The sequence below is a fragment of the Lutra lutra genome, chromosome 7 (genome assembly GCF_902655055.1).
Source record: "Lutra lutra chromosome 7, mLutLut1.2, whole genome shotgun sequence".
Lineage (NCBI taxonomy): Eukaryota > Metazoa > Chordata > Mammalia > Carnivora > Mustelidae > Lutra > Lutra lutra.
In genome coordinates this window covers 147,452,956-147,480,175 of record NC_062284.1, presented here as the reverse complement: position 1 = coordinate 147,480,175, position 27,220 = coordinate 147,452,956, and the positions used below count along the sequence as shown (strand labels likewise).

The window sequence follows — 27,220 nt, the reverse complement described above, 5'->3', positions numbered from 1 at the left end:
TTGTGGTCTTTCTCTCTATATATATATGTTAAATAAATATATGAAATATTTATAAAAATAAAAAAAGCACACTAGGTCAAGAACCTCAGAATAGCTTCCTGTTCTCTGCCGGCTCACACTTCTGTCTCTGTAGCTAAGATGAGCACCTCCTTACACTCCTCTGCTCTCAGTTCTGAAAGAGGGGGTGTCCCAACGAGAGCTGGACATGAGTAGCCACAGCAAAGGGCTCACTGCTACTCCATGAGAGACTCACTTCCATCCCATGCTGCAAGGACTTGTGTAACCCCACAGGTGTCAGGCCCTTGGTGAAGATTCAAGTCTTCCCAAATCCACCTTCCACAGTCAAAAAGGTAAGCACGGGGTTTAAGGTAGCAACAAAGGTAGAGACTCCTGGGTCCCAGCTTGGGAATCCTGTGCTCCACATTCATGCTTCTGGTCTTTACATTCTCTGAGTGCTCAGGTCAAGGGCTCCCTCAGGGAGGAGGATTTCTGCCCCATTGTAAAGTGGCTTCACTGTCTTCTTGTGCTTTCTTCACAGGTGTTCCACCCCAGGTCTTCCTGCAGGATTCTGGTTCTGGGTAAGCAAAACCCAGGGAGTCCTTTATTAGTCACCTGCCTCTTCTCTGGGTTCTTACTGAGCACTTCTGATGTGGGTGTAGCCTAGGTCCATCAGCCCCTGGGAAGGCACTGGGGTGGATCCCAACATCTGCTGGGACAATGTTAAGTAATACAAGCTATCTCTGAGGAACTAACTTATAATTTCCAAGGACCCCTCCGAACAGCAGGGGATCCTGACAATGACCAGCATGGAAACTTCCCACCCAGCCATTTATTACCATGTATGGAGGATACAGAGACACAGCTCAAGTTGTTCCTTGACAAGATCCACCACAGGCCCTCCCCTGAGCCCCACTTCTGCAGAACTGGAAATTGTGAACAGATAGAATTTCCTGCCAGGCCTGAATTTCCTATCCTAACCTCACTGTCTCAGAGTCCTGATTTCCTTTTTCTTTTCTTTTGAGAAGACCCCAATCCCCTGACATTCATTATCAACAGGCCCTTTGCAAACAGGCAAAAACCATCCATATAAATCAGCCATTCAAAGACTCCTTCACTAAATGTAGCATAATAAAAATTAAATTAAAATATGCCTTGAGTAAAACACTGTGCCTGATGTTGGAATAGCATTAGGGGATAAGGGATATGAAATCCGGAAGATTCTAGAGATAGAGATATGAGCTAGTCTTGTACGGAAAAAGATAAATTATAGTGACACACATGTGAGTGTAAACCATTTTGTGAAACGGCAACACAGCTAACTGTGTTCTCATCATAGAGTGTCAGACACTGAGTTTTCAGTGTCTCACATGAGAGCTGTGTAGGAAACATCTAGCTTCAAGGTCTCAGCTGAGTGCAGAGAGCTCCAGAGCAACAGCCTGTATAGAAATTCCAGCTCCTGGAAAGGTAAATGTCTCTGATTGGCACCAGAAGCACATCTCTCCAATCTGATGAGCAAACTGGGGGAAAAGGCACAGCACAGCATCTGTCCTGAAACCTCAAGTTCAAGTCTAAGCATGAGAATGGAATTGTCTATGGTTTATAATATCTACACCATGAAAATGAATTGCCAGATTCTATACATTTGAAAGGAAACAACAAAAGACTGAGTTACAAATACCAACTTCAGAACAAGACAAAACTGAGAGAGACCAGAAAAACACAAGACTTTTCTGTCAATTGTATATCAATGTCAATGTATATCATTCTGTCAATGTATGTATATCAAGAAACTATTCACAGGCAATCAATATACATGAAAAAAAAAAGTTATAGTTAAAAGACCAGGTCTGTAAAAACACATATTATAAGTAGACTTTGTAAAAATCAAATACCTTTTTCTGCCTACATGACAATCAATTTAAGGAAAGACAAGTTATGGGCTAAGGGACAATATGCAAAAATTGGATAACCAGCAAAGGACTTGCATCCAGAATGTAATAAGAACTCTGGAAATACAATGGAAAGATAGGCAACCACCATCTATAAAACAGGCCCAGCCTTGTGTAGATATTGCATCCAGGATGGTATAGAGATGTTAGTTAAATGCAGGAAAGGACACTTCTCACCATGGATTGTCAGGGAAATCCAAGAGAAGCCCACAATGAGATGCCCTCTGCACTCATTACAGTGGCTCAGGTGTGAAGGAGGTACTGACCATACCATCTTGGTGAGCATGTATCACACCTGGAGCCTCAAACCTTGCAAGTTGGAAAGAACAATGAAACAGCAGCTCTCAAAAAATATTTGGCTGTTTCCTATGAAGTTAAAGGTGGATACAGGGGGTGTCTGGGTGGCTCAGTGGGTTAAGCCTGTGCCTTCAGCTCAGGTTATGATCTCAGGGTCCTGGGATCGAGCTCCGCATTGGGATCTCTGCTCAGAAGGGAGACTGCTTCCTCCTCTCTCTCTGCCTGCCTCTCTGCTTACTTGTGATCTCTCTCTCTGTCAAATAAATAAATAAAATCTTTTTTAGAAAAAAAAGATGGAAACAGGTAATGTGTGACCTGGAAATCCCACCCATGTGTGTTTGCTCCAGGAAAATGAAATCCCATGTTCACACAAAAATGGCATGTGAATATCTATAGCATTTTTATTTGTGTTTGAGGCTAAGAACTCCACAAAAGTCTTCTATATTTAAAAGAATAATGCAAGTAGAAAACATCCTTCAATGGAACACTATTCTATGACTACAAGTCACACTAGTGATACACACATCCACCCAGGGGAACCTCAAGGACATGACACTGAGTGAAGGTCGGCACTCTCAAAGAGAACATAGGCCATGTAGCTCATGGCATTAAAGACATTTTAATAATGTTTATTCTTCTGATCTATGAACATGGGATGCTTTTCCATCTTTTTGTGTCTTCTTCAATTTCTTTCATGAGTGTTCTGTAGTTGCTCAAGTACAGATCCTTTACCTCTTTGGTTAAGTTTATTCCCAGGTATCTTATAGTTCTTGGTGCTATAATAAATGTAATTGATTCTCTAATTTCCCTTTCTGTATTTTCCCTTAGTGTATAGGAAAGCAACTGATTTCTGTACATTGATTTTATATCGTGCCACATTACTGAATTGATGTATGAGTTCTAGTAGTTTGGGGATATTTATCCCAAAGATACAGAAGTATTTAGAAGAAGGGCCATCTGTACCCCAATTAGTCAATTATCATATGGTTTTGTTTATTTCTGAAGCACTAGGAATAACACTGAGGACATGGGGAGATGGAGAGGTGAAGGGATTTGGGGGAAATTGGAGGGGGAGATGAGCCATGAGAGACTGTGGCCTCTGAAAAACAAATTGATGGTTTTGGAGGGGAAGGCAGTGGGGATTGGGTTAGCCTGGTGGTGGGTATTAAGGAGGGCATGTATTGCATGGAACACTGGGTGTAGTGCATAAACAATGAATTCTGGAACACTGAAAAGAATATTTTTAAAAAGTGGACATATTGTGCTCTATGTCATCTTTGGAAAGCTGCCCATCATAAAAAAATATAATAATGAATATCGTGGCATTGTCACGTAGTTGACTGAGCAATAGAAGCCCTAGAAATAAAGGTACACCTAATACAAATACAAAATTATATATTCTAGAAAATTAAAGCTAGTGTAAGTTAACATGAAGATCAGTAGTAATGTGGGGACAGAGTAAAGAAGGAATGAGGAAGGAAGAATTGCAAAGATAATACAGGAAATTTTTGTGGGAAATTGTTTTGCTTCCTCTGGGTAATGCTGATTCTGACTGCAGGGTTTACCATATCACACTCTTTACTCATGTGTAGTCATCCTGTGTCAAGTACACCCATCACAGCTATTGCAGATAATCCCAGAGATTACTTGGGAGGAATGTAGAGATAAGGAAAGTTTAGAGACTTGAAAATAGAACTGCAAAAACACTATTTCTCTCTATTTTTAGAGAAAATTTAAAAGAAGCAAAATCATCTTGTCCCCAACACAGCAGGGGTTCCACCTTCCTCATGAACCTGCCCCATGAACACCCCAAGATGGGGGCGAATGTGTAAAAAAAGCACAGGAGGCCAAGTGTGTGTTCTGGAAAATCACATAACAAATAAAAACATTTTTTTCCCAAATCCTGTCAATGCCTCAAAGTCACAGCAGTCACACCTACTCTGGTCACTGCCCTCTCCATCAGCTTAGATCCCAAGCTGGATATATAGTCAGAGGACAAGCAAATGGGGCCCTCCCTCTGCTGATTTAAACAGCCCAGTCCGGGGGCACCTGGGTGGCTCAGTGGGTTAAAGCCACTGCCTTCAGCTCACGTCATGATCCCAGGGTCCTGGGATCGAGTCCCGCATCGGGCTCTCTGTTCAGCGGGGAGCCTGCCTCCCCTTCTCTCTCTCTCTGCCTGCCTCTCTGCCTGTCGAATAAATAAATAAAATCTTTAAAAAAAAAAAAAAACAGCCCAGTCCGGACTCAGCAGCTAGGAGAGGCGACACAGCCACGGCATTTCCAGGTGTTCCCATTCACTAATCAGGATAGAATAGAGAAAATTCACCCTGGAGTTTGTGCTTGGCTGGGTTTTCCTTGTTGCTCTTTTAAAAGGTAGTTTACAGAGAATAAGTGACCTCGAGTGTGAGAATAGATACGAGAGAAACAGTGGGTGTGTGACAGTTTTCTGACCAGGATGTCTTGTGTCTGCAGGTGTCCAGTGTGAGGTGCAGTTGGTGGAGTCTGTGGGAGACCTGGTGAAGCCTGGGGGTCCCTGAGACTCTCTTGTGCAGCCTCTGGATTCACCTTCAGCAGCTACTATATGAGTTGGGTCAGCCAGGCTCCAGGGAAGGGGCTGCATTGGGTTGCAAGTATTAGCAATGATGGAAGCAGCACATACTACGCAGACCCTGTGAAGGGCCGATTCACCATCTCCAGAGACAAAGAGACGCTGTATCTGCAGATGAACAGCCTGAGAGCCCAGGGCACAGCTGTGTATTATTGTGCAACAGACACAGTGAGGAGCTCTCAGTGTGAGCCCAGACACAGACCTCACTGTAGGACGGGATCTGGACGACCAGGGGTTGCACACCACTCACCAGTTCTGTCTTTAAGCCCCAGGAGCAGGCACAGTTGGAGGATATGGGCAGGTTTCCTGTCAGGGTCTTTGGCATTCATGCCTTCAAGATTTTTCCCCAAGGGAGCCTCTTTGGACACATGATTCTGGGCTTCCTCTTCAGTCTCTGATTTGAAATTTGGGACAACAACTATACTAACAAGCACAATGACAGTGTCACTTACATTTGATTGTTCCTATCTCTAAATAACAATGGATTACAAATATCTCCATATATGTCATCTGAACCTTACAGGAGTCCCAGCTACTCTCTCTGTTCATTATAGGACCACCCAGCCCAGTGTGCAAGCTTGTCAAAACCAGTGTAAAGTGCGTGCTGGATATGAGCCTACAGAGGCATCAACAATGCAAACCAAGAGAATTAACACCCCTGGTAGAGTCTCAATCTTGAACTATACTCACAGTATCAATGTTAATGACAATGTGGGAAAGAAGAGGAAACCTGCTCCAGGATGTTGTGTGGATACAGAGTTAGAAGATCATACACATACACACAGAGACACACATACACAACCAAGTGAATATAAAACTTTTTTTAAATTTTAATTTTTTCAAAGTTCCAAGATAAATTGTTTATGCTCCACATCCAGTGCTCCATACAATAGATGCCTTCCGTAATACCGACCACCAGGCTCATCCATCGTCGCATGCCCTCCCCTCCAAAACACTCAGTTTGTTTCTCAGGGGACACAGTCTCTCATGGTTCATCTCCCCCTTTGATTTACCCAAATTCACTTTTCCTTTCCTTCTCCTAATGTCATCTGTGTTATTTCTAATGCTTCGCAAGTAAGTGAAACCACATGATAACTGACTCTCTCTGCTTGACTTATTTCACTCACCATCATCTCCTCCAGTCCCATCCATGTTGATACAAAAGCTGGGTATTCATCCTTTCTGATGGATACATAATACTTCATAGCGTATATGGACCACATCTTCCTTATCCACTCGTCTTTTGAAGGCATCTTGGTTCTTCCCACAGTTTGGTGATTGTGGCCATTGCTGTTATGAACATTGGGGTACATATGGCCCCTCTTTTCACTACATCTGTATCTTTGGGGTAAATACCCAGTAGTGCAATTGCAGGGTCATAGGGAAGCTCTATTTTTTTATTTCTTAAGGAAATTCCACGCTCTTTTCCAAAGTGGCTGCACCAGCTTGCATCCCGAAAACAGTGTGAGAGAGTTCTCCCTACTCAAAATCCTCTACAACACCTGTTTTTTTTTTTTTTTTTTTACTGTCTTGTTAATTTTAAAGTTTCAAAGTATAGGCATAGAGGAAACTTTCCTCAATATCATAAAATCTATCTATGAAAAACTCACAGGGAATATCATTCTCAATGGGGAAAACCTGGCAACCTTCCCTTTGAGAACAAGGATGCCTACTCTCACCACTCTTGTTCAACATTATGCTGAGTGAAATAAGTCAACAGAGAGAGTCAATTATCATATGGTTCCACTTATTTGTGGAGCATAACAAATAGCATGGAGGACAAGGGGAGATGGAGAGGAGAAGGGAGTTGAGGGAAATTGGAAGGGGAGATGAACCAGGAGAGACTATGGACTCTGAAAAGCAATCTGAGGGTTTTGAAGGGGTGGTGGTGGGAGGTTGGGGGAGCCAGGTGGTTTGTATTACAGAGGGCACATATTGCATGGAGCTCTGGGAGTGGTGCATAAACAATGAATTCTGTTACGCTGAAAAGAAATAAAAACAAAAAGAAGTCTTAGCAACAGCAATCAGGCAACAACAACAAAAAATAAATAAAAGGTATTCAAATAATCCACACACTTAAGCCACTCCTAAGTGGCTGCACCAACCTGCATTCCCACCAACAGTGAAAGAGGGTTCCGCTTTCTCCACATTCTTTCCAACACACGTTGTTTCCTGTCTTGCTAATTTTGGCCATTCTAACTGGTGGAAGGTGGTATCTCAATGTGGTTTTGATTTGAATCTCCTGGTGCTAATGAGGTTGAACATTTCTTCATATGTCTGATAGCCATTTGTATGTCTTCATTGGACAAGTGTCTGTTCATGTCTTCTGCCCATTTTTTGACATGATTATCTGTGTTGCGTGTTGAGTTTGAGGAGTTCTTTATAGATCTTGGATATCAACCCTTTGCCTGTACTGTCATTTGTGATTCACTTTTCCCTTTCCGTGGGTAGCTTCTTTGCTTCCTTGACTCTTTCCTTTGCTGTGCAAAAAGTTTTTATTTTGATGAAGTCCCAAAGTTCATTTGCGCTTTTGTTTCCTTTGCCTTTGGAGACATATCTTGAAAGAAATTGCTGTGGCTGATGAAAGAGAGGTGACTGCCTATTGTCTCCTCTAGGATTCTGGTGGATTCCTGCCTCAACGTGGCAGTCTTTTATCCATTTAGAGTTTATCTTTGTGTACGGTGTAAGAGAATGGTCGAGTTTCATTCTTCTTCATATAGCTGTCCAGTTTTCCCAGCACCATTTATTGAAGAGACTGTCTTTTTTCCACTGTACATTATTTCCTCCTCTAGAATGTTTTCTTTCTTTCTTTCCTTCCTTCTTGGTTTTGAAAGCAGAAGGTTTTATTTTAGTTTCTCTATTTTATTTTTTATTAACTATTTTATTTTATTTTTTAATTCAAATTCAATTAACCAACATATAGTACATCATTATTTTCTGATGTAGTGTTCAATGATTCATCATTGCTTTTAACACCCTGTGCTCATCACATCACATGCCCTCTTTAATGGAGGTGGGACTCCATCAAAACACCAACTTTGCAGAGCAAATGTTCCAGAGGAGGAAGGCAGACTGTGAAATGGGAGACAGTGTGTTCAACCATATATTGAGAAGGGGTTAATACCCAAAGTACAGAAAAGACACCTTAACTTGAATAGCAAGTTTGACAAATGCAATAATAACAATAAAGAAATCCATGATTAAAATTTGGGCCCTGGATGGGGTGCCAGGATGGCTAAGTTGGTTAAGTGTCCAACTCTTGATTTCTGCTCAGGTCATGACCCAGGATCCTGCTATTAAGCCCCACGTTAGGCTCTGTGCCCACTGAGAATATGTTTGATATGTTTTCTTTCTATCTCCTTTTGCTCCTCCACTCACTTTCTCTTTCTCTCTAAATAAATAAATAAATAAAGGCATTAAAAATAATGGGCCCAGGTGGTCTTCTATATGCATTTCTCCATAGAAGACAAATAAGGGCTCTGGTTGACTTCATTGATTAAGCATCTGATTTCATGTTAGGTCATGATCTGGGATCAAGACCCACATCAGGATCTGTGACCAGCTAAGAATGGGCTTCTCCCACTCCTTCTTTCCCTCCCCTTACATGTGCAATCTCTATCTCCCAAATAAATAAATAAAATCTTACAAAGAGAATACATGAGTTCATCAATATTCAACAACACAAATCATCAGAGAGATCAAACCCCAAACCATTGAGATATCAACCCACAACTTTTACTATGAAAATAACAGAGTAAAGAAAATGAGAATGGACCCCAAGTGAGAATGACCCTCCACTGAGAATGTGGTGATCAGGGACCCCTGGAATGCTCTGGGTGGGAATACCATATAGTGTCGTTATTATGGAAACCAGCATGGTGAACACAACCCACTAAACAGTTCCAAATCTGTTCTTGTACAAGTCAATTCATTTCTACCTGCGTGTGAGGAAGGTCTAGACCTCAGGTTGTGGGGAGAGTCAGCAGCAGGAGACAGATGCCCCAGTGAAAGTGTCCTAATCTATTCCTGCACACCTGCAGGAGAGAGGCAGAGACAGAGACACTGGAGGGGACAGCTGCTGTCAGAACACATGTCAGACTCTGGGCTCAGCGACTCTCCAGGAGCCTGAGGTGGGATGGTTCAGTTTGTGCAGACTCCTGCATGAGGACATTGTTGATGGTGGGACAGCATGATGCCTGAGGCAGGGGAGCTCATCATCTGGGTAGGGGGAAGCAAGAGGTAAACAAAGCCCAACCAAAACACTGTCACCGTGGGCTCCCTGTGTGAATGCTGCAGGCTACATGGCCTATGTCCTCTTTGAGAGTGCTGACCATCACTCAACATCACGTCCTGAGGTTCCCCTGGGCTGATGTGTGCATCAGTAGTGTGACTTCTTAGTGTAAAATATATTCAATTGATGGATATTTTCTACTTGGATTATTCCATTAATTTAGAAACACTTTTCTAAATTATTTTAAATAATTAATTTAATAATAAGTTCTAATTTTTCTAATTATTATTCTTAACTTCTAATACAAATAAAGATGTTGTAAATATTTATATCCCATTTTTATGTGAACATGGGGTTTCATTTTTCTGTAGCAAACATTCATGGGTGGGATTTCCAGGTCACATGTTAAGAGTATCCATCTCTAACATCGTAAAAGAAGCCAAATGGGCAGAAGATATGAACAGACACTTCTCCAATGAAGACATACAAATGGCTATCAGACACATGAAAAAATGTTCATCATCACTAGCCATCAGGGAGATTCAAATTAATCAATTCAAAATAATTCAAGTTGAGATATCACCTTACACCAGTTAGAATGGCCAAAATTAGCAAGACAGGAAACAACATGTGTTGGAGGGGATGTGGAGAAAGGGGAACCCTCTTCCACTGTTGGTGGGAATGCAAGTTGTGCAGCCTCTTTGGAGAACAGTGTGGAGATTCCTCAAGAAATTAAAAATAGAGCTTCCCTATGACCCTGCCATTGCACTACTGGGTATTTACCCCAAAGATACAGATGGAGTGAAAACAAGGGCCATCTGTACCCCAATGTTTATAGCAGCAATGGCCACGGTTGCCAAACTGTGGAAAGAACCAAGATGCCCTTCAATGGACGAGTGGATAAGGAAGATGTTGTCCATATACATGATGGAGTATTATGCCTCCATCAGAAAGGATGAATACCCAACTTTTGTAGCATCATGGACGGGACTGGAAGAGATGATGCTGAGTGAAATAAGTCAAGCAGAGAGAGTCAATTATCATATGGTTTCACTTATTTGTGGAGCATAACAAATAGCATGGAGGACATGGGGAGTTAGGAGAAGGGAGTTGGGGGAAACTGATAGGGGAGGTGAACTATGAGAGACTATGGACTCTGAAAAACTATCTGAAGGGTTTGAAGAGGGAAGGTGGGAGCTTGGGGAACCAGGTGGTGGGTATTAGAGAGGGCACAGATTGCATGGAGCACTGGGTGTGGTACAAAAACAATGAATACTGTTATGCTGAAAATAAATTTTAAAAAGTGATAAAAAAATTCTATTACAGATATGATGTAATTTGGAGACCTAAATAAAAATCAAGTAAGAGTTTAAAAAAAAGTGTCAGTCAGTGAAATACAAATACCATATGATAACATTCACATGTGGAATTTAAGAAACAAAACAAGAAAAGGGAAAAATAGAAAAGAATGACAAACTAAGAATATAATTTGAAACCATAGAGAAAATGATGGTTATGAGGGAGCAGGTACATGGGTAGATGAGTTAAATAGGTGTTGGGTGTTAAGGGGTGGCCTTGGAGTGATGAGCTTCTTGTATGGAACTGTTGAATCACTATACTGTATCGCTGAAACTACTATTACACTCTGTGTTAACAACTGGCATTTAAATTAAAACTTAATTGGTGTGCCAGGATGGCCAGTGGATTAAAGCCTCTGCCTTCGGCTCAGGTCATGATATTAGGGTCCTGGGATTGAGCCCCACATCCAGCTCTCCACTAAGCAGGGAGCCTGGTTCCCTTCCTCTCTCTCTCTGACTGCCTCTCTGCCTACTTGTGATCTCTGTCAAATAAAATTTTTAATAAATAAATAAATAAATAAATAAATAAAAATTAAAAACTGAAGAATCAAAAGAAAGAAAGCTAAGCATACTTCCATGGGAACTGAAAGTGTGCCACATTTTATGATCATTACACTTGGTGAGATGGAATTGTTCTGTGGATCTTCTGGAGCAGGTGCCTGCTATGATTATTCTCAGGGGTTTTGCCTTCCGGGAAAGGCACATCTTTGAAGCAGGGGACAGGGATCAGTGTAAGCAGTTGTGCCCTCCACTAGGTGACACTGTTTTGCTTCTTGATGGCACTGATGGTAGGTTGAATATGGCATCTGCTCTCTAGGCAGAGGTTGAAATTTCACATACACCCCACTCTTCAGTGAGCCCTCACAGAAGGGCAAACAACCCCTTTCTCTGCAATGTTTCCATCTGAAACCCATGTTCACCCTACCTGTGTCTGAGCTTTGCATCTCAGGCACATGATTGAGTTTCAAAACTTCAACATTAGGGACTCCCATGATATGGACCCATGCTATTCCTCCAGGGGAGAGTCTCATACCTTTTTCCATTTGTCCACAGGTCTCAGGAAAGAGGTCACATGGCCAGATTGTGGTTAACTCTTTATGGCAAATCAGAGCAGAAACCCTGCACTTAGACCCACTGTTCAACCGGGTTCCAGGGTCTTTGCCTAGCATCTGTGCATCACAATGGTGTCACACATCCTTCTTGTGACTCAGCAGACCTCAGACCCTGGAATTCTGCCCCACTTTGCCACTTCAGCACCTTTATCCCGGCCACATCCCCAAAGTAGCACACTTCTAAAAGTTCAGATGTTGTGCTCTGCTGCTACAATATATCCTGGCAGCTTCCAGGAGCAGGCTCCATCCTTGATGTCACCCCCACAGCTATATATGGCCCAAGAAAACTCTCTGCACCTCCTACATTCCAAAAGGAGATTGATTTTCTATTTGAAGACTTGTTTTGTTCTCTCCGACCTCTATTTGACTTCTTGGCTGCTCAGAATGACTTGATGACTACCTAGCTGTGTTCCAGAAATCCAAGCCTAGGGACCCCATCTCCTCTGCCCTCCTAAGCACCCACCCCACATTTTCCTGTAGTAATGAGGGTGTGATAAATTCCTTTTTCTGTATATGCTAAAGCTCAAACTTAAAATCCAGTGTTTTATTTCAGAATATCCTAAATTATTTCTCTCTTTGCTCTGATCCAGTTGTCAATTGCTCTTTCAAGGTGCAATCCCATTAAATATTATGCAATTATTATATTATTTTGCAGTAATGGTTGACATATGTTGTCGACCTACGTAACCTCCCTCACTAGGAGACTCAGAGAGGAATGCACGTCCTGGCAGTGAAAAAGAAAGCCAAAGTTGGTGGCATCACAATTCCAGACTTGAAGCTCTATTACAAAGCTGTCATCATCAAGACAGCATGGTACTGGCACAAAAACAGACACATAGATCAATGGAACAGAATAGAGAGCCCAGAAATAGACCCTCAACTCTATGGTCAACTCATCTTCGACAAAGCAGGGAAGAATGTCCAATGGAACAAAGACAGCCTCTTCAATAAATGGTGTTGGGAAAATTGGACAGCCACATGCAGAAAAATGAAATTGGATCATTTCCTTACACCACACATGAAAATAGACTCAAAATGGATGAAGGATCTCAATGTGAGAGAGGAATCCATCAAAATCCTTGAGGAGACACAGACAACAACCTCTTAGACCTCAGCCGCAGCAACATCTTCCTAGGAACATTGCCAAAAGCAAGGAAAGCAAGGGCAAAAATGAACTATTGGGATTTTATCAAGATCAAAAGCTTTTGCACAGCAAAGGAAACAGTGAACAAAACCAAAAGAGAACTGACAGAATGGGAGAAGATATTTGCAAATGACACATCAGATAAAGGGCTAGTGTCCAAAATCTATAAAGAACTTAGCAAACTCAACACCCAAAGAACAAATAATCCAATCAAGAAATGGGCAGAGGACATGAACAGACATTTCTCAAAGAAGACATCCAGATGGCCAACAGACACATGAAAAAGTGCTCCACATCACTCGGCATCAGGGAAATACAAATCAAAACCACCATGAGATATCACCTCACACCAGTCAGAATGGCTAAAATGAACAAGTCAGGAAATGACAGATGCTGGCGAGGATGCGGAGAAAGGGGAACCCTCCTACACTGTTGGTGGGAATGCAAGCTGGTGCAACCACTCTGGAAAACAGCATGGAGGTTCCTCAAAATGTTGAAAATAGAACTACCCTGTGACCCAGCAATTGCACTGCTGGGTATTTACCCTAAAGATACAAACGTAGTGATCCGAAGGGGCACATGCACCCGAATGTTTATAGCAGCAATGTCTACAATAGCCAAACTATGGAAAGAACCTAGATGTCCATCTACAGACGAATGGATAAAGAAGATGTGGTATATATACACAATGGAATACTATGCAGCCATCAAAAGAAATGAAATCTTGCCATTTGCGACGACGTGGATGGAACTAGAGGGTATCATGCTTAGCGAACTAAGTCAATCGGAGAAAGACAACTATCATATGATCTCCCTGATATGAGGGAGAGGAGATGCAACCTGGGGGGTTAAGGGGGTAGGAGAAGAGTAAATGAAACAAGATGGAATTGGGAGGGAGACAAACCATAAGTGACTCTTAATCTCCCAAAACAAACTGAGGGTTTATGGGGGGAGGGGGTTTGGGAGGGGGGTGGGATTATGGACACTGGGGAGGGTATGTGCTATGGTGAGTGCTGTGAAGTGTGTAAACCTGGCGATTCACAGACCTGTACCCCTGGGTATAAAAATATATTATATGTTTATAAAAAATAAAATTTAAATAAATAAATAAATAAATAAATAATAAAAAAATTTTTAAAAAAAGTCAAAAGGCCCATCCTCTGTATTTTTCTTCTGTTGTGCATTCCTCCTCCTAGTCATTTTGGTGAGAGATGACTGAACGGATGTAGCTGGATGTATCAACTGTGGTGCAGTCAAGGTGCACCCTGGAATGCTTCTGAGCAATCAGGATTCCCCAACCAAATGAGAGAATAAAGAAAAGAAAAAGAAAAAAAAAAGAGAGAGAGAGACAGGAAAAAAAGGGAAGATAAATGAGAAGGTTCAGCCGAAATGGGCCCCAAGGTAAGATTTATGAAGTATACAAACAAAAACAGATAAATAAAAAGACTGATAAAAGTATATGACAAGAAAAAATATCTATATAAGCAAATAAAGGAACAACCTCGTCAAAAAGAACTGCAAGTATAAGATTTTATATATCAGGACAAACACAAAAACACAGAAACACTGGTGAAAGAAAAAGATCGGAGAGTGGTTATAAATTCTCAGTGTGGGTGAGGAAGGTTGTTTTGATTCTTCCTGGATGTATCTTGATATCTTTGTTAAAGGATTCAACTTTCTTAAGATAAAGGCGGATTAAAAATTGGTTTACCTATAGGGGTAGTATTGATTGGGAAAAGGGGATTACCTTGAAGTTTAACTCTTTATGAATATTAGAAAATAAAAATAAAAAAGGAATAAACTAGACTAAACTAAACGAAAATTTTAAAAAACTCAAAAAATAGAAATGCAAAAGAAAAACACAGGTGTATGTATCAAAAAGTTCAGGTTAGAAGGTTATTATGGAATTTGATGTACTGGACATCTCACTGTGATGGTAAATAGGTTAAAAAATTATCTATATTTTATTTTATTTTATTTTTTTTTTTTTTTAAAGAATTTTATTAAATTTTTTATTTTTTTTCAGCATAACAGTATTCATTATTTTTGCACCACACCCAGTGCTCCATGCAATCCGTGCCCTCTACAATACCCACCACCTGGTGCCCCCCAACCTCCCACCCCCCACCCCTTCAAAATTCTCAGATCGTTTTTCAGAGTCCATAGTCTCTCATGGTTCACCTCCCCTTCCAATTTCCCTCAACTCCCTTCTCCTCTCCATCTCCCTTTGTCCTCCATGCTATTTGTTATGCTCCACAAATAAGTGAAACCATATGATAATTGACTCTCTCTGCTTGACTTATTTCACTCAGCATAATCTCTTCCAGTCCCATCCATGTTGCTACAAAACTTGGGGATTCATCCTTTCTTTCTTTTTTTTTTTTTTTTTTGCAGCTTTATAAACATATATTTTTATCCCCAGGGGTACAGGTCTGCAAATCGCCAGGTTTACACACTTCACAACACTCACCATAGCACATACCCTCCCCGATATCCATAACCCCACCCCCTCTCCCAACCCCCTCCCCCCATCAACCCTCAGTTTGTTTTGTGAGATTAAGAGTCACTTATGGTTTGTCTCCCTCCCAATCCCATCTTGTTTCATTTACTCTTCTCCTACCCCCTCGACCCCCCATGTTGCATCTCCTCTCCCTCATATCAGGGAGATCATATGATAGTTGTCTTTCTCCGATTGACTTATTTCGCTAAGCATGATACCCTCTAGTTCCATCCACGTCGTCGCAAATGGCAAGATTTCATTTCTTTTGATGGCTGCATAGTATTCCATTGTGTATATATACCACATCTTCTTTATCCATTCGTCTGTAGATGGACATCTAGGTTCTTTCCATAGTTTGGCTATTGTAGACATTGCTGCTATAAACATTCGGGTGCATGTGCCCCTTCGAATCACTATGTTTGTATCTTTAGGGTAAATACCCAGCAGTGCAATTGCAGGGTCATAGGGTAGTTCTATTTTCAACATTTTGAGGAACCTCCATGCTGTTTTCCAGAGTGGTTGCACCAGCTTGCATTCCCACCAACAGTGTAGGAGGGTTCCCCTTTCTCCGCATCCTCGCCAGCATCTGTCATTTCCTGACTTGTTAATTTTAGCCATTCTGACTGGTGTGAGGTGATATCTCATGGTGGTTTTGATTTGTATTTCCCTGATGCCGAGTGATACGGAGCACTTTTTCATGTGTCTGTTGGCCATCTGGATGTCTTCTTTGCAGAAATGTCTGTTCATGTCCTCTGCCCATTTCTTGATTGGATTATTTGTTCTTTGGGTGTTGAGTTTGCTAAGTTCTTTATAGATTTTGGACACTAGCCCTTTATCTGATATGTCATTTGCAAATATCTTCTCCCATTCTGTCAGTTGTCTTTTGGTTTTGTTAACTGTTTCCTTTGCTGTGCAAAAGCTTTTGATCTTGATAAAATCCCAAAAGTTCATTTTTGCCCTTGCTTCCCTTGCCTTTGGTGATGTTCCTAGGAAGATGTTGCTGCGGCTGACGTCGAAGAGGTTGCTGCCTGTGTTCTCCTCGAGGATTTTGATGGATTCCTTTCTCACGTTGAGATCCTTCATCCATTTTGAGTCTATTTTCGTGTGTGGTGTAAGGAAATGATCCAATTTCATTTTTCTGCATGTGGCTGTCCAATTTTCCCAACACCATTTATTGAAGAGGCTGTCTTTGTTCCATTGGACATTCTTTCCTGCTTTGTCGAAGATGAGTTGACCATAGAGTTGAGGGTCCATTTCTGGGCTCTCTATTCTGTTCCATTGATCTATGTGTCTGTTTTTGTGCCAGTACCATGCTGTCTTGATGATGACAGCTTTGTAATAGAGCTTGAAGTCCGGAATTGTGATGCCACCAACTTTGGCTTTCTTTTTCAATATTCCTTTGGCTATTCGAGGTCTTTTCTGGTTCCATATAAATTTTAGGATTATTTGTTCTATTTCTTTGAAAAAAATGGATGGTACTTTGATAGGAATTGCATTAAATGTGTAGATTGCTTTAGGTAGCATAGACATTTTCACAATATTTATTCTTCCAATCCAGGAGCATGGAACATTTTTCCATTTCTTTGTGTCTTCCTCAATTTCTTTCATGAGTACTTTATAGTTTTCTGAGTATAGATTCTTAGTCTCTTTGGTTAGGTTTATTCCTAGGTATCTTATAGTTTTGGGTGCAATTGTAAATGGGATGGACTCCTTAATTTCTCTTTCTTCTGTCTTGTTGTTGGTGTAGAGAAATGCAACTGATTTCTGTGCATTGATTTTATATCCTGACACTTTACTGAATTCCTGTACAAGTTCTAGCAGTTTTGGAGTGGAGTCTTTTGGGTTTTCCACATAGAGTATCATATCATCTGCGAAGAGTGATAGTTTGACTGCTTCTTTGCCGATTTGGATGCCTTTAATTTCCTTTTGTTGTCTGATTGCTGAGGCTAGGACTTCTAGTACTATGTTGAATAGCAGTGGTGATAACGGACATCCCTGCCGTGTTCCTGACCTTAGCGGAAAAGCTTTCAGTTTTTCTCCATTGAGAATGATATTTGCGGTGGGTTTTTCATAGATGGCTTTGATAATATTGAGGTATGTGCCATCTATCCCTACACTTTGAAGAGTTTTGATCAGGAAGGGATGCTGTACTTTGTCAAATGCTTTTTCAGCATCTATGGAGAGTATCATATGGTTCTTGTTCTTTCTTTTATTAATGTGTTGTATCACATTGATTGATTTGCGGATGTTGAACCAGCCTTGCAGCCCTGGAATAAATCCCACTTGGTCGTGGTGAATAATCCTTTTAATGTACTGTTGAATCCTATTGGCTAGTATTTTGGCAAGAATTTTTGCATCTGTGTTCATCAAGGATATTGGTCTGTAGTTCTCTTTTTTGTTGGGATCCTTGTCTGGTTTTGGGATCAAGGTGATACTGGCCTCATAAAATGAGTTTGGAAGTTTTCCTTCTATTGCTATTTTTTGGAACAGTTTCAGGAGAATAGGAATTAGTTCTTCTTTAAATGTTTGGTAGAATTCCCCCGGGAAGCCGTCTGGCCCTGGGCTTTTGTTTGTTTGGAGATTTTTGATGACTGTTTCAATCTCCTTACTGGTTATGGGTCTGTTCAGGCTTTCTATTTCTTCCTGGTTCAGTTGTGGTAGTTTATATGTCTCTAGGAATGCATCCATTTCTTCCAGATTGTCAAATTTGTTGGCGTAGAGTTGCTCATAGTATGTTCTTATAATTGTCTGTATTTCTTTGGTGTTCGTTGTGATCTCTCCTCTTTCATTCATGATTTTATTTATTTGGGTCCTCTCTCTTTTCTTTTTGATAAGTCTGGCCAGGGGTTTATCAATCTTATTAATTCTTTCAAAGAACCAGCTCCTAGTTTCGTTGATTTGTTCTATTGTTTTTTTGGTTTCTATTTCATTGATTTCTGCTCTGATCTTTATGATTTCTCTTCTCCTGCTGGGTTTAGGGTTTCTTTCTTGTTCTTTCTCCAGCTCCTTTAGGTGTAGGGTTAGGTTGTGTACCTGAGACCTTTCTTGTTTCTTGAGAAAGGCTTGTACCGCTATATATTTTCCTCTCAGGACTGCCTTTGTTGTGTCCCACAGATTCTGAACTGTTGTGTTTTCATTATCATTTGTTTCCATAAATTTTTTCAATTCTTCTTTGATTTCCTGGTTGACCCATTCATTCTTTAGAAGGATGCTGTTTAGTCTCCATGTATTTGGGTTCTTTCCAAATTTCCTCTTGTTATTGAGTTCTAGCTTTAGAGCATTGTGGTCTGAAAATATGCAGGGAATGATTCCAATCTTTTGATACCGGTTGAGACTTGATTTAGGACCAAGAATGTGATCTATTCTGGAGAATGTTCCATGTGCACTAGAGAAGAATGTGTATTCTGTTGCTTTGGGATGAAATGTTCTGAATATATCTGTGATGTCCATCTGGTCCAGTGTGTCATTTAAGGCCTTGATTTCCTTGTTGATCTTTTGCTTGGATGATCTGTCCATTTCAGTGAGGGGAGTGTTAAAATCCCCTACTATTATTGTATTCTTGTCGATGTGTTTCTTTGATTTTGTTATTAATTGGTTTATATAGTTGGCTGCTCCCACGTTAGGGGCATAGATATTTAAAATTGTTAGATCTTCTTGTTGGACAGTTCCTTTGAGTATGATATAGTGTCCTTCCTCATCTCTTATTATAGTCTTTGGCTTAAAATCTAATTGATCTGATATAAGGATTGCCACTCCTGCTTTCTTCTGATGTCCATTAGCATGGTAAATTCTTTTCCACCCCCTCACTTTAAACCTGGAGGTGTCTTCGGGTGTAAGATGAGTTTCTTGTAGGCAACATATAGATGGTTTTTGTTTTTTTAATCCATTCTGATACCCTGTGTCTTTTGATTGGGGCATTTAGCCCATTAACATTCAGGGTAAGTATTGAGAGATATGAATTTAGTGCCATTGTATTGCCTGTAAGGTGACTGTTATTGTATATTGTCTCTGTTTCTTTCTGATCTACTACTTTGAGGGTCTCTCTTTGCTTAGAGGACCCCTTTCAATATTTCCTGTAGAGCTGGTTTGGTATTTGCAAATTCTTTCAGTTTTTGTTTGTCCTGGAAGCTTTTAATCTCTCCGTCTATTTTCAATGATAGCCTAGCTGGATATAGTATTCTTGGCTGCATGTTTTTCTCATTTAGTACTCTGAATATATCATGCCAGCTCTTTCTGGCCTGCCAGGTCTCTGTGGATAAGTCTGCTGCCAATCTAATATTTTTACCATTGTACGTTACAGACTTCTTTTCCCGGGCTGCTTTCAGGATCTTTTCTTTGTCACTAAGACTTGTCAATTTTACTATTAGGTGACGTGGTGTAGACCTATTCTTATTGATTTTGAGGGGGGTTCTCTGAACCTCCTGGATTTTGATGCTTGTTCCCTTTGCCATATTGGGGAAATTCTCTCCAATAATTCTCTCCAATATACCTTCTGCTCCCCTCTCTGTTTCCTCTTCTTCTGGAATCCCAATTATTCTAATGTTGTTTCGTCTTATGGTGTCACTTATCTCTCGAATTCTCCCCTCGTGGTCCAGTAGCTGTTTGTCCCTCTTTTGCTCAGCTTCTTTATTCTCTGTCATTTGGTCTTCTATATCGCTAATTCTTTCTTCTGCCTCATTTATCCTAGCAGTGAGAGCCTCCATTTTTGATTGCACCTCATTAATAGCTTTTTTGATTTCAACTTGGTTAGATTTTAGTTCTTTTATTTCTCCAGAAAGGGCTTTTATATCTCCCGAGAGGGTTGCTTTAATATCTTCCATGCCTTTTTCAAGCCCGGCTAGAACCTTGAGAATCATCATTCTGAACTCTATATCTGACATATTACCAATGTCTGTATTGATTAGGTCCCTAGCCTTTGGTATTGCCTCTTGTTCTTTTTTTTGTTGTGAATTTTTCCGCCTTGTCATTTTGTCCAGATAAGAGTATATGAAGGAGCAAGTAAAATACTAAAAGGGTGGCAACAACCCCAGGAAAATATGCTTTAGCCAAATCAGAAGAGATCCTGAATTGTGAGGGGGGAAAAAGGGGATAAAAAGGGGTTCAGAAAGAAAGAAAAAAAAAAAGCTATTAAAAAAAAGAAAGCCGATAAAGAAAAAATATAAAAAGAGGAAAAAATATATATATATTAGATAAACTATTTAAAAAACGTTAAAAAAAGAAAACGGTAAAAGTTAAAAAAAAATTTAGCGGAAGAAGAGAAAAAGAAAAAAAAATTGAAAAAGAAAAAAAAATTAAATTAACTGCAAGGCTAAAAAATCATGGGGAGAAAGCCATGAGTTCCGTGCTTTGCTTATTTCTCCTCTGTAATTCCGCCGTTCTCCTTGGTAGGTGAACTTGGTCCTGGCTGGGTTTCCCGTAGATCTTCTGGGGGAGGGGCCCGTTGTAGTGATTCTCAAGCGTCTTTGCCCCAGGCGGAGTTGCACCGCCCTTACCCGGGGCCGCGCTGAGTCATCCGCTCGGGTTTGCTTTCGGGAGCTTTTGTTCCCTGAGCGCTTTCCGTAGAGTCCGGAGGACGGGAATAAAGATGGCGGCCTCCCGGTCTCCGGCCCGGAGGAGCCGAGAGCCCGGGGCCCCACTCCTCAGTGCGCCCTCAGAGAACAGCACCGAATGACTCCCGTCACCCTGGCCTCTGGCCGCGCTCCGAGCTGACCGAGCCTGCGACCGGTTCAAGGCAACCCTGAGCTGAGAGTCACTCCTCGGCTCTGTCTCTTCAGCCGGCTTCCCCGTTCGAATACCGGTAAGCTCTGCGACACTGAGACACCCCCGATCCTTCTGCGACCCTGCGGGACCTGAGGCCTCGCTTACCCCGCCTGGGCTTCACCCCAGTTAAGCCTCTGGAGCGATGTCCCTCAGCGGAACAGACTTTTAAAAGTCCTGATTTTGCTCCGTTGCTCTGCTGCTCGCCGGGAAAATTATCTATATTTTAAAAATGAACCAGAAATTGGGAACGAGTTAAAAATAAAAGTTGTATCTATGAAGTAGTGGTTGTTTTTCTCTTGTAGTCTTTTTTTTCTTTATCTTTCCTGGTTGGTTTTCTTGGGGAGGGGCCTGCCACGTGGGTTTTCAGTCAATGATGTTCCCTGAGTTAAGTCCCCCAACTGCCTCAAGGGGGTGGGCTCTGAGGAAACCGGTTTTTTCAGGCTTTTGTTCTCTGGAAGTTTTTATGTTTGTTCACTTATTTTTTTTTTTCTCTCTTGCCTTGACCGCTTTTGATGGTTTTTGTAGGTTTAGGGGAAAGCAAATTGCACCCTGACCTCCCTCTCAGAGAGAAGCTTCAGTCTGGTGCCCTGTGGGAGCTGCAGAGCCCATATAAATCCCCCCTTGGCGGCTGGCAGAGCACGTTCCTAGTCGCGGTCCCTGGGGATGCAGGTTCTTCTGCTTGCACCCAAAACCACGGCAGTGGCGGCTGTCTGGGCAGCTCCAGACTGCCAGAGAGGTTCCAAGCAGCGATTGAACGGTGAGATTTCCCACTTGCCCAGGCTGGGAGTGCCTGCTCTTTCTGGGTCGAAGAGTGCAGGGCTTGGGCGCACCTCTCTCAGGGGAGGCTGTAGGTCGTGGGCGCGTGCATCTCAGGCTCTGATATCAGGGCACGGGTCTGAGAGCAACAGGCTGGGCCTTCGTGCAACTCTCTCAGGGGAGAGTGAGGGGCGCACGCGCGTCTCAGGCTCTGTAGCAGGGCTTGGTGTTCTACCATCTGGCAAGGCTCCCAGCCCCTCACGGGAGCCAGACCCCACGTGTTCTCAGGCGTGCTGGTGGCTCAGGAACCAAGACCTGGATTCTCCGCTGCACTCTCTCTGGATCAGTGCCAGGGGAGGCTGTCCTGGGTCGGGGACTTAAGCCCCTGTCCCTAGTTGTCCGGATTTAGACAATCCCCCCCCACACACACACCACGATCCTTTGGTCTTTCTGAGTGATTTCAACCAGTCTCAAAGTTAATGCTGGTCCCCAGGTGCAGGGCACTCTCCTATTAGGGGTATTACTTTCCAATTGGTCGCCTCTGGTGGCTCCCTCACCCTTTTGTTTATCTTCTGATATCAGTCCGATGTTCTCACTCCACTTTACCTGCTCACTGGTGTATTCTGCCCTTGTAGAGATCCAGACATGTATAATTCTGATCTCAGGCTGATTTCAGGGGTGATTGGAGTTCTTTGGTAGGTAATCAGCTCACTTTAGGGTATAGGTTGAAATGGCGCCTCCTCCTACTTCCCCACCATCTTGTGTCCCCCTATCCCCAAACAACTTCTTAAAAAAATAAAATCCTGTTATGTCCATTCTTTGGACAGGTGCTAATCATTAAAACCAGTGATTCTGGGCGCCTGGGTGGCTCAGTGGGTTGGGCCTCTGTCTTCGGCTCAGGTCATGATCTCAGGGTCCTGGGATCAAGCCCCACATCGGGCTCTCTGATTGGTGGGGAGCCTGCTTCCTCCTCTCTCTCTGCCTGCCTCTCTGCCTACTTGTGATCTCTCTCTGTCAAATAAATAAAATATTTAAAAAACAAACAAACAAACACATGTTTAATTGTTTCAAACACATTGTATCTTGGTAGTTTTTACTTAAATAAGAAAGAAACATCCTAACGAACTGAAATCTCACCTCCAACAGGAATCTCTACACTCCCACCGTACTTTTCCTGTCTCACGTTAATCAGTCACATCTTATCTTGTGTTCCAATGAGGTGTCCAGGTCTCCTCTCCATTAAATACTGGAGCAACCCCAGTGGAGACCTGTTTATCAAGCAAAACTCCACTTTGCAGGGACACACTGTGGAGAACCTCTGGATAGAACAAAACAGCAGCCAAGTTGGCAACAACAGAGGGTCCTTCAAGAAATTGTGGGAATTCTAACAATCTACATACGTGCATGAGCTAGGAGCTTTGCAAAATGGATAAGCTAGAGTGACAGACGTATTTCTCAGGAAGAGTCAGTAAGTTCCTATCAGAGGATGTGTTCATTGCTCAGGAAAATTTCAGAATGACCTCTGAGTGTGCCAGGACAAGCTCCCTCTAGGATATGGCCTAAAAGGAGAAGACTCTGACATTCTCTGGTAGATAAAAGTGCAGATTTTGAGCTTCAGAACGAAGGGGAGGCTGCACCATAAATGAAGGTAATCGACGTGGTCCTGAGAGAGGGAACCCAATTCTAGGCAGACCATGATGAGGAGACATAGATGGTCACTCAGAAGCAGAGGGTCTCTGGGAAGCAGGAGGCAGTGGATACTCGTGTCTCAATTCTAAGCTATTTGCACTGAAGTAATGTAAATCCTCTGCCCTGTCACACATGACCATCTTATCATTATTGTGTCTAGAAGGGGTAGTTTGGAATGGAGATAATGGGGTAGAAGTATCCTCCCCATCTGTACTTCTCAAAGACTCTATTTCCAGAAACCTCAACCTAAGGGCTGCATTTATTCTCCTACCTGAATGGAACAAAATAAAAAGTGGGCTAATTATGTTGCAAAAATTAAGCCAGATGGAAATACATGAATGATAGTGACGCATCAGAGAACTGTTAATACAAGGTTCAGGTTGGGGACGAGAATGCTAGAGAGGATAGACAGACAGAAAGGACCAAAACATGGACAGAAAGAGAAACAGCAAAGCCAGAGATAATGAGACACAGTAAACAAACTCTCCAGGAATCCACAAGAGATACGAGGCCTGGGGTGGAACTGGCCTTCTCACAGGATGAAGGATGGAGACCAAAACTCTGGGGCTGATAGCTGGGTGCTCTCGTTAACTGCCTCTTTCTCTCAGTCCATGGCCAATTAGTTAGCAAGTCTTGCCAGTGATAAGTTCAAGACGCACTCAGAATCCAACCATTTCTCACCCCTTTGCTGCTGCCACGCTGGACTGAGCTCCTATAAGTTTTCACTTGGAGTCCAGCAAGAATCTCCTCACCTTGCAGATTCCAAGTTCCCATGTCCCTGTCTCACTCCTAACTACTCTCCGCACCAGAGTCAGTCAGAGAATCCTTTACCATATGGAGAAAGAGAGGATTGCTGCTGGTTTATGGTCTGTCTTCCCTCCTCAAAGGTAAGGCCCATGAAGGCAAGTTCTTCTATTTCTGTTCATTGCTGTAATCACAGAGACGAGGCAGGGCTACACTTTGTGCAGTTAGAACCAAATAAATATTAGTTAATGAACTACACAAACAGTTATAGAACTTTACACTAGACTTCTGAGTAAAGAATAAGGGATCTGCATTTTGTCTCCATTTGTGGGTCTTCAGAATGGTTGGGGTCTGGAAATCATTTGTTTTTTTTTTTGTTGTTGTTGTTTTTTTTTTTTTTTTTTTTTTTTTTTTTTTGTCATCATCACTGAGACTACAATGGCCTCTTCATAACGTTCACTGCATGAACTAGTGGAAAGGATGTCCGATAGGTTGACTACCTTACTTGGTGCCTAGAACTGGCCTGGGAAGAATATGGATGCTGTTCTGTCCCCACACACAAGAGCAAGTACATGTAAAGAGTAGAGTTCATAAGCAACAGCCAGTCTGCAGGAAAACCATTATTCCACATGGGCTGAATGAATTCTGCACCAGTGACCCACAGTGCAGAGGTGGCGAAGATAATTCTTGTCTTCGAGGTCTAAGAAAATTGTAGGCATCTCTGTTTCCACTGCTTGTGAACAAGTACCATGGTGGTATACGTGTTCTGAGGGAGATGCACACAGGGAACATTGGGAGCCACGTAGAAGTAAGTGATCATCTTACCTGAAGAGGCCATGTGGTCAAGGAAGGACTTCTGAGGAAGTTTTTACCTGAGCTGAACCAAGGCTTAGGAGGATGTCTAGCATGTGAGAAAAAGCACAAGGAGGGAAGAAGGCACAGACTGTGTGAAGGCCCAGCACACATGGTTGCCTTCCCAAGTGGATCCTGGGAGGAAGTTAACAAAATGGGGAAGGACAGGAAACCCTTATAGCACACATTCCTCTAAGGACAAAACCTGTGCTTTCCAACGTTCATGGACACACTTCCTCTCAAACTACTCATTTCCCCCTAAGAAGGTGACTAATAAAGGGGCTTAAGAGAGTTAAATACACTGGGCGACAAAATCAGAGAAGGCAGATATTTATCTGGCTTCCACTCCAGTTTATGGGAGGACTGATGCATGTGTGTAGAGCACAGTGTTCCCTATTATTGTCAGCACTTACAAGGAAGAATGTGGTTTCACACCAGCTCTGTTCCAAAGCATGACATGGCTGCTGGGAGGCTCCATGTGGGGTAACACAGTCTTTTTCCTGGTTGTCAAGTTCGAGGAATTCCCATTGGAGTTCCACTCCTTTGTTCTAAATGCACTTTGTACAAAGAAACGGACAGAATCTGAAACAGGGATGATGTTTTCAGGAAAACATAAAGGTTCTTATTTTCCGATTAAAATAGAAAACCAGGAGGGTGGCAGAGTAGCAATAAATTTGCACTGTTTTGACAGAGACTACATTCTAGTCACAGTTAATACCCACAGTCAAGGTCTACAATGGCTCAAAGGAAGTAAGTTCTTGGAGTCAGTAGGAGACACACATGTGTCGAGCCTCCTAATGAGCCTAGTAATGCAGGGAAACTATTCTCAACAAAAGAAGATTCCACACGTGTCAGGTACACTCTGTGGGGGTGTAGGCAGGTGTGGCTGCAGAAATGGATCCGCTCCGTGCACTGGTGACAAGGAAAGAAGGCTGCTGGTTTGAGACAAAGAGCAGCTGCTGTTCCCAGGTGGTGACTGCAGCTCACAGCTGAGGTTAGCACTGGAACTGAGTGGAGAATGTGGGAGTTACAGGCATAGTCAGAGGCTGGCCACTTGTCATAGTATCCACAGGCTGGTGCCCGAGTGTTGGATTTGTTTGTGCACAGGTTTCTTCTGCAGCAAGACAGCTCCTCCCATGCTGTTTTTCCTCCTGGTGCGTTGCATCTTCCATGGACAGGTCTTTCTGAGCTTCTAACTCAACATTCTCTGGTCCACCTCTTGCTGCCTTTTGTTCTCTTCTCCACAGCCAGCAGAAATGGTTTCTGAACAACAAGGGAGTTCTTCTCTTTTTTGGAACAAAGTCCTCCTAGGTCAAGAGGGTGTGTGGATGAGGCTTGAAGCAAGTGGCTTCTTTCTGCTCTTTCAGATCTTCCTCCAGCTTCTGCTTCCAACTACAATTAAATTCATTTTAAAACCACATTGAGATACCACCTTACACCAGTTAGAATGGCCAAAATTAGCAAGACAGGAAACAACATGTGTTGGAGAGGATGTGGAGAAAGGGGAACCCTCTTACACTGTTGGTGGGAATGCAAGTTGGTGCAGTCACTTTGGAGAACAGTATGGAGATTCCTCAAGAAATTAAAAATAGAGCTTCCCTATGACCCTGCCATTGCACTACTGGGTATTTACCCCAAAGATACAGATATAGTGAAAAGAAGGGCCACCTGTACCCCAATGTTTATAGCAGCAATGGCCATGGTCGCCAAACTGTGGAAAGAACCAAGATGCCCTTCAACGGACGAATGGATAAGGAAGACGTGGTTCATATACACTATGGAGTATGATGCCTCCATCAGAAAGGATGAAACCCAACTTTTGTAGCAACATGGACGGGACTGGAAGAGATGATGCTGAGTGAAATAAGTCAAGCAGAGAGAGTCAATTATCATATGGTTTCACTTATTTGTGGAGCATAACAAATAGCATGGAGGACATGGGGAGTTAGGAGAAGGGAGTTGAGGGAAACTGGAAGGGGAGGTGAACCATGAGAGACTGTGGACTCTGAAAAACAATCTGAGGGTTTTGAAGGGGCGGGGGGTAGGAGGTTGGGGGAACCAGGTGGTGGGTATTAGAGAGGGCATGGTTTGCATGGAGTACTGGGTGCAGTGCAAAAACAATGAATTCTGTTACACTGAAAAAAAAAAAAAAACAGTGATTCCTGATACAGACAGCAACAGGACTGTATCCACAAGGACTGATCCTGAGGCACAGAAGCC

At 42.3% G+C, this 27,220-nt stretch overlaps 1 gene segment (V, D, J or C); it reads left to right on the top strand.

Moving 5' to 3' along the window:
• The window catches only part of LOC125104550 (immunoglobulin heavy variable 7-4-1-like), a 175,192-nt gene that overhangs the window by 84,349 nt on the left and 63,623 nt on the right, over positions 1 to 27,220 (top strand).